Source organism: Apus apus, chromosome Z, assembly GCF_020740795.1.
Source record: "Apus apus isolate bApuApu2 chromosome Z, bApuApu2.pri.cur, whole genome shotgun sequence".
NCBI lineage: Eukaryota > Metazoa > Chordata > Aves > Apodiformes > Apodidae > Apus > Apus apus.
This window is the reverse complement of record NC_067312.1, coordinates 29,786,924-29,805,592: the sequence shown is the minus strand read 5'-3', so window position 1 is coordinate 29,805,592 and position 18,669 is coordinate 29,786,924. Positions and strand designations below refer to the sequence as shown.

General features: G+C 38.8%; 1 protein-coding gene across 13 annotated transcripts in view; it reads right to left on the bottom strand.

Annotated features, from left to right (window-relative positions):
* The window catches only part of JAK2 (Janus kinase 2), a 92,685-nt gene that overhangs the window by 55,291 nt on the left and 18,725 nt on the right, over positions 1–18,669 (bottom strand). For 2 of the 13 annotated variants that reach the window (XM_051642134.1, XM_051642139.1), the window contains exon 3: positions 578–675. The exons of 2 other annotated variants lie outside the window; for them this stretch is intronic. The gene's annotated coding sequence lies outside the window, so the exon portion shown is untranslated. Of the gene's footprint in view, positions 1–577; positions 3,142–4,638; positions 4,808–10,355; positions 10,375–13,980; positions 14,071–18,669 lie in introns of those variants that run through there. 9 more of the 13 variants (XM_051642137.1, XM_051642133.1, XR_007891780.1 and 6 more) reach the window with 9 other exon arrangements.

Sequence of the window (18,669 nt, the reverse complement as noted above, 5' to 3'; positions counted from 1 at the left end):
ACATATTAAGAGAAAACACTCTTCTGACTGATTTTATCGAAGTATTCAACAATACCTTTAAAAATACTAAGCCCTCTGGTAAATCTGAGAACTTATTCCATTGCTTAGGCAACAGATGCTAAATTAATCTGTGCTTTAAATGCACCACCTTCTGCATCAAGAAAACTGGTCTTTTCCCAGGTGGTATTTGTTCTGACTTTAAAAACAGCTTTCACAAAAATATAAAATACTGTCTTAAAACATGTTTAAAGATGTTTTTTAGAGAAAGTATGTCTTCAGTCTTGATGGTCTTCTAACATATTCTGCCTGTTGGAGGAATCTAGAAGTTGTCCTGCCACAAAGTACAGCCACCGACATAAGGAAAAACTGCTCACACAAGAAACAACTTCAAAAAGTGACTCCAAAGGAATTTTCCTGTTTTATAAGCTGTACACTAATATCACACAAGGATTTTTAATATATCCAAATTTGAATGCATATGGTAGCAAGCAGATACAGGAGGAAGATGACAGACTAACATATCAATGACAAAACATATGCTAAAAAAAGTGGAGAAGCAAAGATAACATTTGCTTACAGTTTTCAGAACTTGGCGAACCACTGTCTAGATCAGCAATTCAACAAGAGTCTGTGAACTCTTGCAAAAGGAAACAGTAATGATCCTGGCCTGATCCTCTTGCAAGACAAAAAGGACAAAGTGAATAAGAGCTGTTATTATGGAGAATTTCAATATTTTCATACTTATTAGGAGTAATAATAAAAAAATAATAATTGTGATTTCTAAGTTCTTCACAAGGGAATGAAGCCCTTGCTCTAGGGCAACCCCAGTAAGCACACTACCTGGGGTGCTGTCAGAAAAGCAGGATGAACATCTTAGAAGACTCAGCATCACAGCAACCTGCCAAGTAGGTGTTACTAGAAAAACAATCAAAGACCTGCCACAAGCAATAGGTCTCATATATTCCATCAGAACTTTGGCAAAAGTCAGTCCATATTTGCAAAACATTTCAGTTTCACCATGCTGATAATTTTCAGGAAAACACTGTTTCATCAGAAAATTTCCAAGCAATTCGAATGGTTGCACAATTGTTTTGGCAAAGATCATCTCCTCAGACAGTCGCATCTAAGGATCCTTAGTCCATTCAGAGCCACCATTATCTGCACAGCTTTATATACACAGAGAACATAGGAAAAATAACAATAGATCAGAAAGACTTTTTGCATGACATATGTGAAAAATGTCACAAATTTTCCACGTTTCCCTTAGACCTCTCCCCCAGATTCTCCTAAAGTGATGCAATGAAAGATGGCAGCAAAAGTAGGACTAAATTATGTTTTCACAAGCATGCCACATTGTAGTAGACTTTGCTTCATGAACTCTACTGAAAACTGAATTCTGCTTAATAGTTCAGACCACGAGACAAGAGTTAATTAGTAGAGAATACATCTTCCTTAATTGTTTCTTTGATTTTTTTAAGGAAAGAATCACCAGTGCTCAGGCATGCGTGGAGTAAATTAACTCAAAAGCAAAAAGTGTTTCTGAGAACTGAACACTACTAGTCTCATCCTCCCTTGTGGTTTTTGGTTACAAAATGGAGAACCACTGTCTTATATTGAACAATCAAAGCACTGGTTTCTATGTAAAAACAATTACCAGTGACTTAGTAAGAAATCAGGAGACAATTTTAAAAGGTTAAAAAAAAATAAAATCACATTTCCAAGTGGAAAAAACATTCCAACTCACCACTGAAACAGGAAGAAATACTTCTCTATTAAAAGACATTTTTGTTGAAAACACCATCTAGGGGAAAATCCCTTCAACAACCTCTAGAGAACATATATGAGAGGTATAGCTCTATTTACATGTTAAAATTAACATTGAAAGTACAAACAAAACCAAAAAATATAACAGCAACAGCAGCACAGTATTCCGTCAAATTGCATGGCTTTCTTAAACAGTGCAAGATTGAGGTAGTGGGGAAGTGATGCTAGAAAACAGTTTTGAAGAAAGCAAGCTATCATTTTCCAAATGTAATGCCCCACTGTCATAATTGAAGAGAGGTTTGTCAAAACAAGAACCAACAGTCATTGCTACACTACTGCATGGCCAAGGAGTAGAATCAACAGTTGCAAAACAGATGGCAGTTTAGCAGATGCTGCTAAGAACCAAGCAGACTACACTAAGCCAGCAGAAGACAAACACATTTCATGTTGCAGTCTTAGAGTGCTGAACAGTGGCACAGCAGATATGAGCCATATCACAGTGGAAAAGGTTTCAAAACTGCTACTCTTCTCTCAGCCTCCAAAGACCTGTAGTAGTCAGGAGCTTCTCAGGTAAAGGTCTGCTCTCAACAGATTAACTGTGGAGGAAAGAACAGCCAAGACCCACCAGTTACTGTAGTTTGGTGCTTGTGAACTTCAACAAAGTTTGTTGTCCTCTCCAATTAAGAGAGGGCTCTGAAGTTCCGAGTCTATAAAAAAAAGTATCTTCTGAACAAATAACAACAGAACAGTTTCATCAAGTGGAGACATATCCTGGTAGAAAATCCAAGGTTTTCTTTCCAGTTGTCATTGGTTATTAGGATAAACGGTGCAGCTTGCAGTTGTTCAGGAAGTTTTTCCCAAGACCTGGATTTTAAAAAGTTGAACCCCTTTGGACTTCCCTTCTGAATTCTGTCATCTCCCATTTCTTGCCTTCTTATCTCATTTCCCCAGTCTGGCAACTTCCCTAGTCAGAGGTTAGTAGAACTACTGCCTCTAAAGTAACTGTCATATTTGTTTACACTGTGTGCAGAAACTCACAGCTGAAGAGCTAGAATGTTCTTCCTGTGAACCAGGAGTAGAAGATTACGTGGCAGGGGGGAAAGGGGGGAAAGGAGTAAAGGAAGGGCAGTGACACTGCTAGTCTCCTGTAGGCAAGGAGGAGGTACACAGAAGGAGGAAGAGATAAAGTAAAGACAAAAAGTGTCAAAACAATGCTTAAAACCCTTCTTTCCCCTCCACAGCTTAAGCCAATTACTTTTATTCTGTGGCTTATTCTTTTACAACACAGCTTGGTTTTATTAGCATCAAAATAATGGGGGGGGGGGCAGGGCTGGGGGAGAGAGTACAAGACATGAATTATATAAAGTTCCCAATTACTGACCAAGTATCAGAATAGTTTAAGAAAAAAACATATTACTTAAACCTGAAAACTGAGTAACGAAATTCGCAGTCACCTACGTATAGTGAGGTATATGCCTCTATGTTGTACTAATACAAAGGTGTCTCCAGTTTCAACAACCAGAATATAATGACTGAGACCACACTGTCAAACTTTTGAATCCCTACCTTTAGAGATCAGAAGTACACTTTTACACTTTACCATATAGGGTAAGGTTCTATGGAGACTATAATAACAACCCCAGACATCTTCTTTAGCCTCCAAAAACAGAAAACAGAAAGAGATTCACCATATTCTTGACAATATTGTAAAACGTCCCCCCTGCTGCTTCCCACTTTTATGGGTTATTTGGTTTCTTTCCTCTGCCAGTTTTCAGCACCTGACAGAAGATACGGAGGAGTGGTCTTCAACAGGAACATTGTGTAATATGCTGCATGATAAAAACATGCATTACCTTGTTTCCTGTCACATTTTTCAGTAATAAATGTGGGGGAGGAAAGACTAGTAAATCTAACACAAAGTAATTGAAACTGTTATCCCTTTACTTCTAACCCAGCTTTTGACACTATCAGAAGGGAAACTGAAAACATGCTTCAACAAATTAGCCTTTGCAGAAATAACTGTCAGCATGTAAACAGGTAACATTTAAGTCAGAGTGAATCAGCAAAGTCGACTGAACAGCTAAGAGAATAAATGCCAGTGTCTCCTTTGGACCCTTCAGACTCTCTTCATCTTCAGCCTACCCTGATTTTCCAGGTTCAGTTTAGAAATTGTGTATTGGCAGGCCAGACCTGATGCAAATATCATGTATGAATTCCCTCCTCAAGGTGGGAGGTTTCTAGAGGATTCTGGTGTAGTTCCTCCTCCAGCCACTCTTGGAAAAGTGCTTAAAATTTTGGCAGAGGAAATTCACAATGACATGTCTGTTAGAGAAAACTGGAACACTCATATGATTTAGAAGTGCTTAATTTGAATTATATTTTTGTAGAAAATGTTAATTTTATACAATGCAATCTATATAAGATGTCTTGCATTTCTATTTAAGTTTTCTTCAGTATTGCAATAGCAGCTAAAACCTAGACTAGAGCGTGAACCTCTAAAACCAAGCTAGTAAAAACCTGTCTTAAAAACTCAACAAAAAAACCCCACAACCCCAAAACCATTACTCCCCCCTTCTCAACTTAGATTCTCTACAGATTCGACAAGACTACAAATGCGTACAAGCTAAATCACATTCATAAACCCTCTACAGAATCAGGGCTTGGTCACATAATGTAATACAACAAAACATGAAAAAGACTATCTGAGACATCTAAGCAACAATCCTGTGAGACAGTGCCACAGAAATATTTGAAATCAAGTGATTTTTGTAAATGACAGTTTAATTAAACACTAAGACTCCAAAAACCAAAATTATATAAATGCATATCAATACAAATAAGCATATCAAATGATTCAGAGTTCAATTATCTTACACAGAGATATTGCAGTTTCTGTTAGTCTTTGATAGAAGGGTTGAAGTATTTTTTAAAAAGAAATATATTCTTTTTTTAAACCCTGTTTTTATACTTCATGTTCTTGAATAATTTACGATAGCAATGTTGACATTTTATCTTCATAATTCAGGAAAAGGTACTTGCTTGATAGTTTGCTTAATGCTTCCTTACTCATCAACGGCCTGAGAGCTCTCCGCTTGTTCCCTATCTGAAAAACCAGCCAGCTTTTGCAAAGATAGAGCAGTACATGCTTTGCCAAGATCACGTTATCTCTATAAACACAGATTGTCAGAAAAAAAATGAAAGCAAAAAAACACAGGGCTCTGAAAGTAAACAAAGGTCTGTCATAAAATGTACCATTAGTGGAGACTCTGAAAAACACTACTGAAAATTACAAGGAAAAAGAGAAGTTTTATTAAGACAACCGTATCTTCACAATGTGACATTTCAAATATGTCATGTTCTCTTGTATATTAAACCCCTATCCCAAAAAAACAAAACAAAAACAAAACAAAACAAACAAAAAACCACAAAAAACACACAACCCAAACAACTGGTGCTTCCTCCACTGCCACTGTAAGGGTCAAATTATCATCATATGCGTCCAGTATTCACAGAACTGTTTGGCATATGATTATGCAATTCAATCGTTTGTTGTACTTTTAAAGAGAAAGAAAATTTTCCCAATTAAAATTAAAGAGCTTAAAGAGCTCCCTATACTAGTATTTAGTATTTCCCAAGTTCTGAAATAAAAATGATACAGAACTTTAATTATTCTTGATTCTATATCCTGAAAAAAACATAAGGAAATTGCAGAAAGCAAGAGCACGAGAATTGTGCCCCAATAGAGCAAGAAGCTCCAGCAGACCGCCTGACATTGATTCAAGAAGAAAAAACAATGAAAAAGCAAAACATTACAAAAATGGGGGATACAGTGGCTGTAGAATATACACCTATTTGAAAGGCAACAATTTTTCTCTCAGAAACAAGAACGTAAAATGACTAGAACAAACTATCAAGAAAGCAGAAGATTTTGTATTTCTTGATTTTAAAACAGTAAGAATAGATGCACTGTTGCAAAATAGGCTTTAGATAAACCCATGTTACTGAACTTGGTAGAGGAGGAAAGCCAAACTGTAACTGTTCTATGATATATAGAAGATCAGGTAAGAAGATACAGTGTTCTTTTCTGGATTTCAAAATGTGCTGCTATAGATTGTTCTATTATCAGTTCTTTCATGAGAAGGCATTATGAAATAAAGATGAAACATTTATAGCATTATAGCGTTTTTTAACTGATAAGTTGTTTATGAAAAGTTATATTATGAAATTCCCACCAAACAGTTATTCAACTATTTTTAAAAGGTTAATAACAGAAAACTGGAAAAAAAAACAACAACACTCAGGTCTTCCAGTACATAAGTCAAATTGCCACACAAGCTTTGCCTCTGAGCCTGTAAATCTAGGGCTTTCATCTACATCTCAGTTCCCAGTGGTCCAAAGAAAATTCTGTGGACGTAGCCACTCAGTAATGCGAACCAAGACACATCAATTCTTCCTGCTAGACTCCACTCCAAGTCAGAAATAGTATCATACCGTTTCAATCTTGCCTAACAGTGTGATTTTCCCACACACTTTTGGATGGAAAATTTAATCTACATAAGGTGATGGGTTCAAAATCTAGGATACTCTGTTCTCTAAATAATAGAGCTAGATGGGCTTTTTCCCAGATCAATCTCAAACTCTCAAAGTTCTTCAGTTTTCTCCAGAACTTTTCAGTACCTTATACATACTTGCAGCTTCACCTCAGCTCTGCCAAACTAGGAATTTCAGACCACTCTGCCAGGGGTTGGAACAAGCTGCTGCAAAGGAGTAGACTGCCATGGAACTCACTAGCCTCTTCCCAAGGCAAAACAGAAAAATATCCCATGCTACTTTACATGTGGCTAACCAAGAGATGGCAAAAACAATATATGACCATAATGCAACAAAAAACACAGCTAGGCCCCCCAAAAAAGGCCTGCTAAAGATATTGCAGACTCTCTGACACTTTATTTTTTTTAATTGAATATAACTATTTTGAATTAGATAAGAAGGAGCTAAGTCTAGAATACAAGTGAAATACAGTGTATTATAGCCAAGTTCTTTTGTAACTTCAAACTATACCAAATAAGACATGTCTCCAACTGAACTAGTCACTCTAAGAGGTTTTTGTGTGTCCATTTTCAGGCACAAGACAAATTGCTGATGCCCATTGAAACCAACTGTAAGCTTAAAATAGACCGTGGTCTCTCCTCTCTTTATGATTTACACTCCTGAAGATATACCCTAACAAACCAGAAATTACTATAAATACTATTAGTCATTAGATTTGTTAAATGTATATTCCAATTAGCACACTAAATTAAAAATCCTAAGTAGGAATTAGAAAAGTCTGAATGGACCACTTCTGATCAGGCATTCCAGAATCTATAAATAGATATGCTTCTATGCCGTCCTGACCTTAACCATCATCACATCTGCTCACCTATCAGTAAATTATCTTTCGAATAGGTTTTTTTTCTTAAGTGGTATATAGTAAGGACTTCAACCACTAGTACATGCAAGAAACAGTCCACCCACACCTAGATCCAAACCACACATCTTATTTGTCTACCAATTCACCAAACAATAACTGAACTGAGTTTCATTTTGTTAAAGCCAATAATGTCACAGAGCAATTACATCCTTCTGACTGGCACACAGAGAGAAAGAAAACATAAAATACCCCCACCCAAATAACAGGAGAAGCCAGACTATGGTCTTCATTTTTTACATCACTGATACCATTCTTTGGTATCAAATTTATTTTAAAACACACCTCCCCACCCCCAAATACAGCTTTCCTTTGGAAGACAGAACATGATCAGTCAGTGCTAAACAGCCCCAGTGCCAGAAGATTATTTCCACTATTCTAGGCAATCTTTACCTATGTGGACAACTCTATAACTATGCCTAGTAATCTTCATATTTTTAGTTTGTATTGCACTTCAGTCGTAGTACATAAAGCACAGTCACCTTTTCCAGAAGAAACACAAGTACCGCTGTCTAAAGTATTTGCCGAAGTTCCTGCTGTGAGACACTGTTAGATCACATAAACACAATCCATTGCTTCACAAAATAATTAACAGGACAAGTTTCATTGTAAAGAAAGAACTATCTCATAGTTTCTTTCAAGGAAGGTAAACAGTTGAAAAATTTAGTAACACCATAAAGGAAGCGCTGTTGAAATTGCCAAACTGCTTAAACACTGCAAAAGGAAATAAATTTTAAAATTCAACTCTTACCATAACTCTCCACATGCACAGTGTCTCAGTATTATTTTTCAGTTTTAGTATATAGAGGAAACATGAGGCTGGGGAAAGAAGAAGCAAGTCTCCTGAAAACAGAGTTCAATACAAAGGGCATGTGTATGAAAAAAAACCCAAACCATGCCAAGGAAAAACAAAAGCATTAAGAGGGAAAGACAAACGCAGTATAATTAACACTTCTCAAAGTAACACAACACAATGATTCTGCAAAGTGTTTCAGGTTTCCATTCTCAATTACTCTTTAGAGATGAGTAAAAAAGAGAATTAGGGAACAAATGTGACACTACTCTGAACATTGCTATCAAAGCCTGCGGGTGTATAGTTCAGTACCTCACAAGTGAACAAGATATCCCTCATGCCTTCAACAGAAATAAGATTTTTAGTGGCACTGTGGTACTGATCCAGTTTAAATGTAATTACTATGTAGACTTAATGCCTCTGCATTATTCCAGTCAGCAAATAAAACAAGTTCAAAGAAATGGGCTCTTGTTATTCTTCCATCTACATTTAGAACTGACGGGTTCTAAAGGAAGTGTTCAGTTCTGGGGTCCCCAAAAAAAGAAGGGTATGGAGCTGTTGGAGCATGTCCAAAGAAGGATCATGAAGATGATCAGAAGGTTGTAACACCTCTCCTGTGAAGACAGGCTGAGAGAGCTGGGTTGTTCAGCATGGAGAAGATAAGGCTTCATAGAGTCCTTACAGTGGCCTTCCAGTGCCTGAAGAACCTACAGGAAAGCTGGGGAGGGTCTGTTTACAAGGGTGTGCAGTGATACAGTGAGGGGTATTCAAATTGAAAGCAGGTAGATTTAGATTAGACATTAAGATGAAATTCTTTGCTGTAAGGGTGGTGAGACACTGGAACAGGTTGCCAAGAGAAGCTGTGGATGTCCCATCCCTGGAAGTGTTCAAGGCCAGGTTGGATGGAGCTTTGAGAAACCTGATCCAGTGGGAGGTGTCCCTGCCCATGCAGAGGGGTTGGAACTAGATGGTCGTTAAGGTCCCTTTCAACCCAAAGCATTCTAGGATGATGATTCTAAGTTAATCTCATTTAGGAGATTCTTGCTGTCCAACTCTAGTGAAAACTGTTAATAGACAATATCACCACTTAACATTTGACTTAAGGAACCTACTGGCATAACAGAATACAACACCACAACCACATATAAGGATGGTATAAGCTGGAACAGATCCTGATAGTCACTTCAGATGGACACAGTCAGAAGTGCAAAAAGTGGTATAGAAGTTTCTTTTTAAGAAAAGAAGTTATGGTAGTTGGATGACTTTTACAATCATTGAAGGATGTTAGGGAACCCTTAAAATAAAAATAAAATGAGAAATGGTAGAACATAACAGAGTCTTGCCTTGTGCTACACCTTTTACCAGCTACATGCTTTTGTTGACAGCAAGACAGTTCAATGGAAGGCTCCATCCTCTGGTGAAGGACTCCATCTCATCTGATGTGGAAACTTCCTAAGCTCCCTCTATCAGACTAAGTCCTGTTAAGCAATGTATGCACTGCAGCTGAGCCACACCTGAAGACTTCAGCCCATTTTTTGTGCTGTGCAGTCTCTTACAGAGAGAAAGACTGGGCAACATGAAAAACAAGCAAATCTAAGGGTGGGACGGAGGGGACAGGAGGTGGGGCAGAAAGAGAGAGAGAGAGAATCAAGAAAGAAAAGATGACAGATACTAGAAACTAACAGTTAACAGCAGAACACAAGATCTCCAACAAAGAATTGAGAATCCCTTACTCTAAAATCCGGATGTTGCTTGAATAGTCTTCAAGTCTGGAATGTGCTATTAGGTCAAAACCACACATTAATATGCCAAGTCTGAGCCCAAACATCTCAGAAGACATCTGCTTTTCGTTCTTCCCCATCTCCATTCCTCCTCAAGTTTCTCTAATAGAGGAAAATTCTCTGTCCTCGCATCCTGAACTTGGTACAGAACCAAGTGCAAACCTGAAGTGAAGTAACCTCAGTTACACTGCATTTACTCCACCTTGTTTGAAATTCATTAAAAATAATTATAATTGTTTAAAACTAACTAAAAGTTAGTGAAGAAGTAGTCAGGCATAACCTTAATACACGCAAGGTGAAAAGGTGATTGTGCATAGGCAAACGAAAAAAAAGCCTAGCAAGTTGGAACCTCCTAAGTACAGGAAAATACATAGTAACTACTGAACGTGATCAAAAGTCTGGACTCCCTTTGATTCCCAGAAAATCCAAAACAATAAAGGAAATTAAGGCATCCTGCCACAATCAATGTCTGCCAACCTTTGGAAAAATAATTGAATACAAATGGAAATTTGGGAAGAAGTTTAAACTACTCTTCAGAAAAAAATACCTTTTCACAGTGATACTTGATGGGAGGCAGTGACAGAAACCAGAAAGATGAGATACTCCACAATGGGAAAGGAGTGAAGTAAAAGCAGAAGCCTCAGTTCAGCTGGAAGATGGAGACAGCACACTGAATCCTATATGGGACAGAAATAAAGAAAAATAGGAAAAGGGTGTATATCTGTTCTACTTTTTCTCCTACACCTCTACATTCTTGTCTTGCAAGAAAGCTTATCTAGGACTCTCTCATTCCCCTCTCATCTCTGGCAGATACAGTCTCTCCTCACCAGGAACCAAACTCACCCAAGTAAACCAATTCTATGTGACTCCCTACCAAGGGCTCTTCTTTCCCATGTCCCTTAGGTTCTGTGAGTCTGTCCAGCATGCCCAGGCTACCAAAACAAATATTATGGTAAGGACTACATACTATAACACAAGGTAACTAATTTTCCATTTGCACTGTGTTCAAATCATAGCTAGACATTAAGCAGAAGTAAGAAGCAGGAATAACTGCTGTTAAAGATATACCACAGGTGATTGGGTGGGGTTCTCCCCCCCACACTTTTTTTTTTTTTTTTTAAGAATAAATTATTCTTTTAATCTTTATTAAATATTTGCTTGGTTCTTCCAGCACTTTCTGAACATTTACTTTTTCCCTTAGAGTGCTGGAAAAAGTTGATGGATGAGAATTAGATCACATTTCTGAGCCTTAGAGGGTGGTGATTAGGATCCTTAAGCCAAGGATTTAATTGATTTCTTCCTCTTGAAACATGGGGAGTAAATGGGAGATGCCTCAAAGGAAGCCAGTGCCTTTGAGCATTAAAATAACAAGTGCCACTCTACTGTTGCTGACAGTTGCACACCTTCTTTTGTTATGAAGGCACGAAAAATGAAACCTATAAAAACATATTTTAATCAGAAAATAAGACAAAGTGGGAGAAAAAATCTTAACAGGCAAAAATACATCAGGGTGACGTGGGAGGAAAAAAAAGGAGAAAGCTTAAGGAGTCTTTCAGCAGAGCACATGAGCAAGACCAAGGTAATACACATGTCCAAATTACCTTTTCAACTTTCTCATTGTTTATGCTGTGTGTAAAAATAGCATCAAAGTGACTGTTACTCCTAAATAAACTCCACAAGAGGACATGACAGAATAAAGTATGTTTTCAGCTACTGACAAACATTACCTACAGCAGAGGCAACTAGTCTTACTGAAAGAAACCAGAACAGTTAATGTTTGTACCAACATGCTCCTCCAGAAGAATAAAGCAGCTCTAACCTCTGTGGTTTCAGGTAGGTACTCAGTGATCTAACACTCTCAAGCACAAGAAAGAGGTAGGGAAGTAGCTGTGCTATTTTCTTATCACATAGAACATACAATGAACCCAACTACACATGATTATAAACATCTGGCTGTCTACCAAATGCATACAAAATAGTAGTAGTCCTAGAAGCGGTTCTGCACAGTCCATCAGCTTACATACGTGAATTTCATAGCTGTTCAAATTTTTCTCAGGCAGCCTATGCAAACTTCTACTCAGATAAATGAGTTTTGCTTCTGGACACAAGAAATAACAGTTTTCCATGGTGCTTTTAAAACACTTAAATACGAACAGGCTTCAGCAAGGTGCGTCAACTATTCTACTGATTCTACATAGATCTTGAAAAGATGTATAAAATATATCAATGTCAGACAATTTCTTCTTTAGCCAAACAGACATGTAATCAGTACTACGAGTTTCACTGGTGGTCCTGATGGACTATCAGCTCCCAGCCAACTTTTGAAGCAGCTTGTAATTTCCTGGTTTCTTGCTACAAGGCTGTTGCCCAAACACACCCTGTGTTTGTAGTAAGAGTCTGAAGGCTCTGCAACCATACAGAAGATGAATAGGTCCAAGCACAGACAGACTGAGAAGTAAGAAGCTTGGATGTTCAGAAAAATAATAGCAAGGACAGCGCAATAAGCTGATCCTCACTTTGAGACTGTAAGTTAACACTGTTTTTTCTACTGCTTGATTCATCTGCTGCCTTGTTCATTTATGTTTGAGAAGGGTTATATGATCTCCAATACACAGCAAACCTTTCCGCAACAGATGGTGTATGTTTTATCTGTTCACTGAAGCTGCTGCCAAAGTTAATTAAATGTACTGCTTTACATGCCATTATTACAATATACATGGTGGATTTATGGAAAATTATATAGGTACCTTTTCTTGAGCCTTTGGAAAGAATTTAAATGAAGATGACAGCTGCTTTTTTACTTCAAGCACTTACTTAAATTGCAAGACTAGTGTGGGGCTTTTTTAATTAATGGTATGTAGTTTTTATGATCAGTAAAGTATCAGTTTAACGATCAGTATATATCACATCAGGACACAGCTCATCACAAAATGATGTTATTATTAACAGTTTCCCTAGACTACCAATGTGATAAGCTTGAAAAATTCAATTTCCCTTCCATCACCAGCATGTGATATGACTTTCCTACTGACTGTTGCTCAGATTCAGCTGTCTACTGTACAGGTAAAGAAACAAGCAGAGCGATGCCTAGTGAGTTCCTAATTATTAGTACTCAATACTTCTTTCAATGTTGCTTACAGAGGTTGCATGAAGCCCAGTGGCCACTGTAGACATACCTGACAATAAAACAGCTTTTGACAAAATCTCTGTTAAATAGACTGATATTCTTGACTAGCACAGACAGTATGAAAGAAATTAATGAGTGCTTATGACCAGGTAACTTTCAAGTATGTGAACTTTGCAACAAAGGTAAAAAACACAGCCCATACTTTTTGACAGACACATCATCAAAAAGCTACCTGGTGCATGTATTTTGCACTACAGCCACTGCCTAACTGCATTCCTTTCCTTTTTCACTGAAGACTCAGAAAAGGCGTATTTCTTCATTCAAAAGCTGACCTCTATATTGGCTCCCTTCAAAATAAGCCCCACTTTCTGGTCTTTAATGTCTCTGGATCCTCATAGTCCTGGGTGCTACTTTTACTCCTACAATAAAGGCACATCAGTCAATAAACATCTACATGCCATGACACCTAATGATGAACAAAAGAAAGGCTCAAGTCTTCACACTCAACAGTTACGAAACAGCTCTTTTCCTCTAACTGCTATATAACAACCATTTTGACACCTGTAGATCCAACCTGTTTTGAAGTATCTCTAGAGCATTCAGCTGAAGCAACTAGTGTCTTAGTCATACTTAGTCATTTTTTGCTTTCCTGAGCATTTGGCTCTAAGTGTGCTCTTTTGCTTAGCAGCAGAGACCCAGTGAGCATGCTTTAGAGTAATTTATAATACCAAAAAGCAGATGTCTTTTCTCAGCCAACCTCACTATTGCAGCCAGCCTCACGTAACACACTGTGTGATTTCAGACTAGTTTTGCTTTAATCTGCCTACAGAAAAATTCTGCACCTAAACTACAACAGGAAAACAGGATTTTGAGAGTTAATTCTCACCCATTATGGTTTTTTTCAACCTCTCTGATTGCTCACTTGCTTCAGAACAGGCATACAGGATCAGACCAAAGGCACTGCTAGCTAGCTCTTCTAACAGTGGCCAAGACTGAATGATGAGGAAAGAGCTTAAGAATCGGACAAACATACAACGGTACTTACCTGGTGTAGTTTCACAGGGATTTGAGATTCACTAACATCTTATGCCAGGATGAATACAAAAAAAATATTTGTGTTCTTTACAAACAACACCTGAAAAGATGTAGAACAAGCGCTTGTTTGTTGATCAGGCTCTTTATAGGACAACTATTGTAGTCTTTGTTAATAACACATTCAACACTTCCTTGTATCTTCAGAAAATCTCTTACCTGTGATTATGACAAAATGCTATTTAATCATTCGCAGAGGTTGCTTTGTCACTTTCTACTTCCTTCTTTCTTTCCTGATTTTAAAACAGTCAGACTTTTTACATCAAAGGCATTTTATTTGAAGGTTTCAGTTCTTACTCTTTTCCCATATATTTTACTCTAACACCACACTACCTTGTATCTTTAATCCTCTCCCCAGCAGCATCATTCTCATGTCAGTGCCAAAAGCCAATAGCAGTGTTTTGGGCACTGATCAAGACCAGAACTGTATAACAAGAGCTTTAACTTCTTGGCAGAAGAAAGATAATGGCAGCAAGTAAGTGGGGAAAGAAAAATTTAAAAATGTTGGCATAGTGCACATGGAAATAAAGCTACACTGCATTTCATTTTCTTAAATCAGTTCTGAGTGAAAAGTGACTGATCAGCACTAGGATATATTACCTGGTTATAACATTCAAAAACTTTTAAAATAATAAAAAAACTTTCAATGTATGTTTGAAACAAATTCATGTAAGTTAATGCATTTTCACACTGTCAGACGAAGGACTACACTAATTTGCACTGCCTAATCACACCATGTCTACAGTGAATACCTAAATGTTCTAATTCCCATGTTTATGCAAAAGTGTTAATACAATAATTTCTAACTGTTAATGCAAACAAACCAAATTAACATCCTGCTAGGCTCGTTACTACAGAGAGATGAGAATTTTATGGTCTGTAAAATGTCCTATGCCCTACTCCAGCACCTATCGCAACACACACATCCTCCCTCCTTCTCAGCTTTCACAAGTTTCAGCTCCTTATCATAATACCCTCATCCCTAAACAAGTCTCTCTAGATTTCACAGCCCAGAAAACTTCAACTTCTGAACTTTGTCTAGTTTTTGTTGTATTCCTGTCTTTGTCTTATATCCCGCTGAGCCAAAGGAGGTATTAATCCTCACACACAGAGGACCTCCATCAAACAACATTCTGGTGTCTGATAATGCATCTCTCCTCCACAGTCTTCAGCCCCACAATTCTACCTGCCACACATTCCACAATTTCTATTAGCACTGGCCACTTTTAATTTTATTTCCTTTCTGTTCTTTCCTGAGTCTAGTCACATGATTATTGAATCTCTCTGCCCTTTATTCTGGCCCTCTCCATTCTGCCTATTCTCACATTCGCTTTTACTCTTTCTTTCATCTCACTTCAGCATCTCCAAGAGCTTCTGTTTCCACTCAAGCTGAGGACCACATTTCAACTGACCAGCCTGAATTTGCAGTATTTATGATTCTTCTCTAACACTGTGACTTCACTAAGAAAAGGATGTTCTCTCCAGCATAACTGAACCCCATCTGCTTAACTTGCATTTCAGACTCCATTTTCCTGCCTATTTCTTCTGCCCTGATTTCTTCACTGGGTGAACAACTGCTAAATGGTCTTACATCTGTACCCTTCTCACTGTTTTTTCCTTTCACTACTTTTCCTCTACTTGATGATGTCACAAATTGACATACTGTCTGATCCTGTCCTTTGATCTCTGTATTTCCACTAATTCCACTCCATTTTCTGACCTTGCTCATTCTTTCCTCTTGTTCTACTCTTTCATCTTTGCTGGCAGTTTCTGTTTCCCATTCATTCCCCACGAGATCAATGCAAAAACCCAGTCTCCCTGTCCCAATTATTGTTTGAAATAAACCTCTTCTATACTGCTTCATTTGCCAATAGGTGCTCTCCATAAAACATCCACCATCCATCCCAGAGAAAATATGGATCATGGAAGGAGGGGCTGGCCACTTTGGACGAATATAGGACTGTTGTCAGAGGATGTAGGGAGGCAACTAGGAAAGCTAAGGCCTCCTTGGAACTAAACCTTGCTAGTGAGGTCAAAGACAATAGAAGGGGCTTCTTCAAATACACTGCAGATAGAGCTAACACCAGAGGCAATATAGGCCCACTGCTGAATGAGGTGGGTGCCCTGGTGACAGAGGATATAAAGAAGGCAGAGGTACTGAATGTCTTCTTTGCCTCTGTCTTCACTACTGCAGACTCTCCCCAGGAGCCCCAGATCCCTCAATCCCCAGAAGAAGTCAGGATGAAGGAGGAGTTTGCTTTGGTAGATGAGGATGGGTTAGGGATCAGCTAAGCAATCTGGGCATCCATAAATCGATGGGTCTGGATGGAATACACCCATGGGTGCTGAGGGAGCTGGCAGAGGTCATTGCTAGGCCAGTCTCCATCATCTTTGGTGAGTCATGGGCAACAGGAGAGGTGCAACTATACACCAGTCAGCTTCACCTCCATCCCTGGAAAAGTGATGGAACAACTTGTTCTTGGCACTATCTCTAGGCTATCAAGGATGAGGGGTCACTAAGAGCAGCCAACATGGTTTTACCAAGGGGAAGTCATGTTTGACCAACCTTATAGCCTTCTATGAGGAAGTAACTAGGTGGATAGATGATGGTAGGGCAGTAGATGTGGTTTATCTTGATTTCAGTAAAGCATTTGATACTGTCTCCCACAGCATCTTTGTAGCTAAACTGAGGAACTGTGGTCTTGATGATCAGGTAGTGAGGTGGATCGTGAACTGGTTGAAAGGAAGAAATCAGAGAATTGTGGTCAATGGGACAGAATCTAGCTAGAGGTCTGTGACTAGTGGAGTCCCTCAGGGGTCGGTACTGGGACCGGTGCTGTTCAGTATTTTCATCAGTGACCTCGATGAGGGAACAGAGTGTGCTCTCAGCAAGTTTGCTGATGACACTGAACTGGGAGGAGTGGCTGACACACCAGAGGCTGTGCTGCCATTCAGGGAGACCTTGACAGGCTGGAGAGTTGGGTGGGGAGAAACTTGATGAAATTCAACAAGGGCAAGTGTAGAGTCTTGCATTTGGGGAAGAACAACCCCATGGACCAGCACAGGTTGGGGGCTGACCATGGACAGGAGGATGACCATGAGCCAGCAGTGTGCCCTTCTGGCCAAGAAGGCCAATGGCATCCTGGGGTGTATTAGAAAGGGTGTGGTTAGTAGGTCAAGAGAGGTTCTCCTCCCCCTCTATTCTGCCTTGGTGAGGCCAAATCTGGAATACTGTGTCCAGTTCTGGGCCCCTCAGTTCAAGAATGACAGGGAACTGCTTGAAAGAGTCCAGGGTAGAGCCACAAAGATGATTAAGGGAGTGGAACATCTCCCTTATGAGGAAAGGCTGAGGGAGCTGGGTCTCTTTAGCTTGGAGAAGAGGAGACTAAGGAGTGACCTCATCAATGTTCACAAATATGTTAAGGGGGAGTGTCAGGAGGATGGAGCCAGGCTTTTTTCAGTGATGTCTAGTGATAGGACAAGGGGCAGTGGGTGCAAACTGGAACACAGGTTCCATACAAACATCAGAAAGAACTCTTTACTGTGAGAGTGACAGAGCACTGGAACAGGCTGCCCAGAGAGGCTGTGGAGTCTCCTTCACTGGAGACATTCAAAACTCACCAGGATGCATTCCTGTGTGATGTACTCTAGGGGATCCTGGTCTGGCAGGGGGGTTGGACTAGATGATCTTTCAAGGTCTCTTCCAACCCCTAAGATTCTGTGATTCTGCGTGATCATACCAGTGATGCATTTACATTTACTTTCCACCTTAAGATTCTAATGCCTACCCAAAAAAAAGTTACGTAAAAATGCCTAAAAAGGTTGTTGAAGTGCTGCCTGCCAATTTGACCATTACTGGTCCCATGCCTTCACTCCTCATCTGACTATACTACACTTAGACAGTGTTTTGTGTGTAGAGTCCAGGATAATTTTTTCAGTCCTCCATTTGTATACCACATATGCAGCAGAGTCCTCAGCCAAGTTTAGAGCTTCTCAGAAGCTGCACAAATATTGATTATACCTAGGAAATACATTATCAGAAAAATACTGCACAATTAAAGCTTCCTAATAGGCTCAGGGACGTCTTGTAGAACAGATACAACTGCTTGAAAGCAGAAACTCTCAAGTTACTGTTTTTTCCTAGGTAAGTATATTTATTAAGTCTTAAGTTTATACACCAGATTGGTGGATGAATCACATATAAATCAATTCATTCTCTTAATTATTTTACTTTACAAAGATGCCTTCCTGTTAAGCGACAAATCCTGACACCAAGATGAACTGGACATTTTCATATGTACATTTAAGGTGACTAACACTTCTGTTCCAACACATATGAATTGCCACATCATTTACTTCTACAGTACCTTAACAATATTTCAGTGCCCTGCCTTGCCTCTTATTTTCCTTTTCCGAGTTCTAATTTCTAAGGCAGATTATTATTTGAGGCTAGTAATACAAATCCAAGCACTGCTAAGTTTTCGAAATACATGTTTTCCTGCTTACAAAGAATGAAGACAGGGAAAAAGAAGAGCTAACACACTCCTATTGGGATACTTCTAATTTGCAAAGCAGGTTCAACTTTTTCATCCATTTTCCCTATACAGAACTACAGCATTTGGCAAATAGCTTACAATTTAAA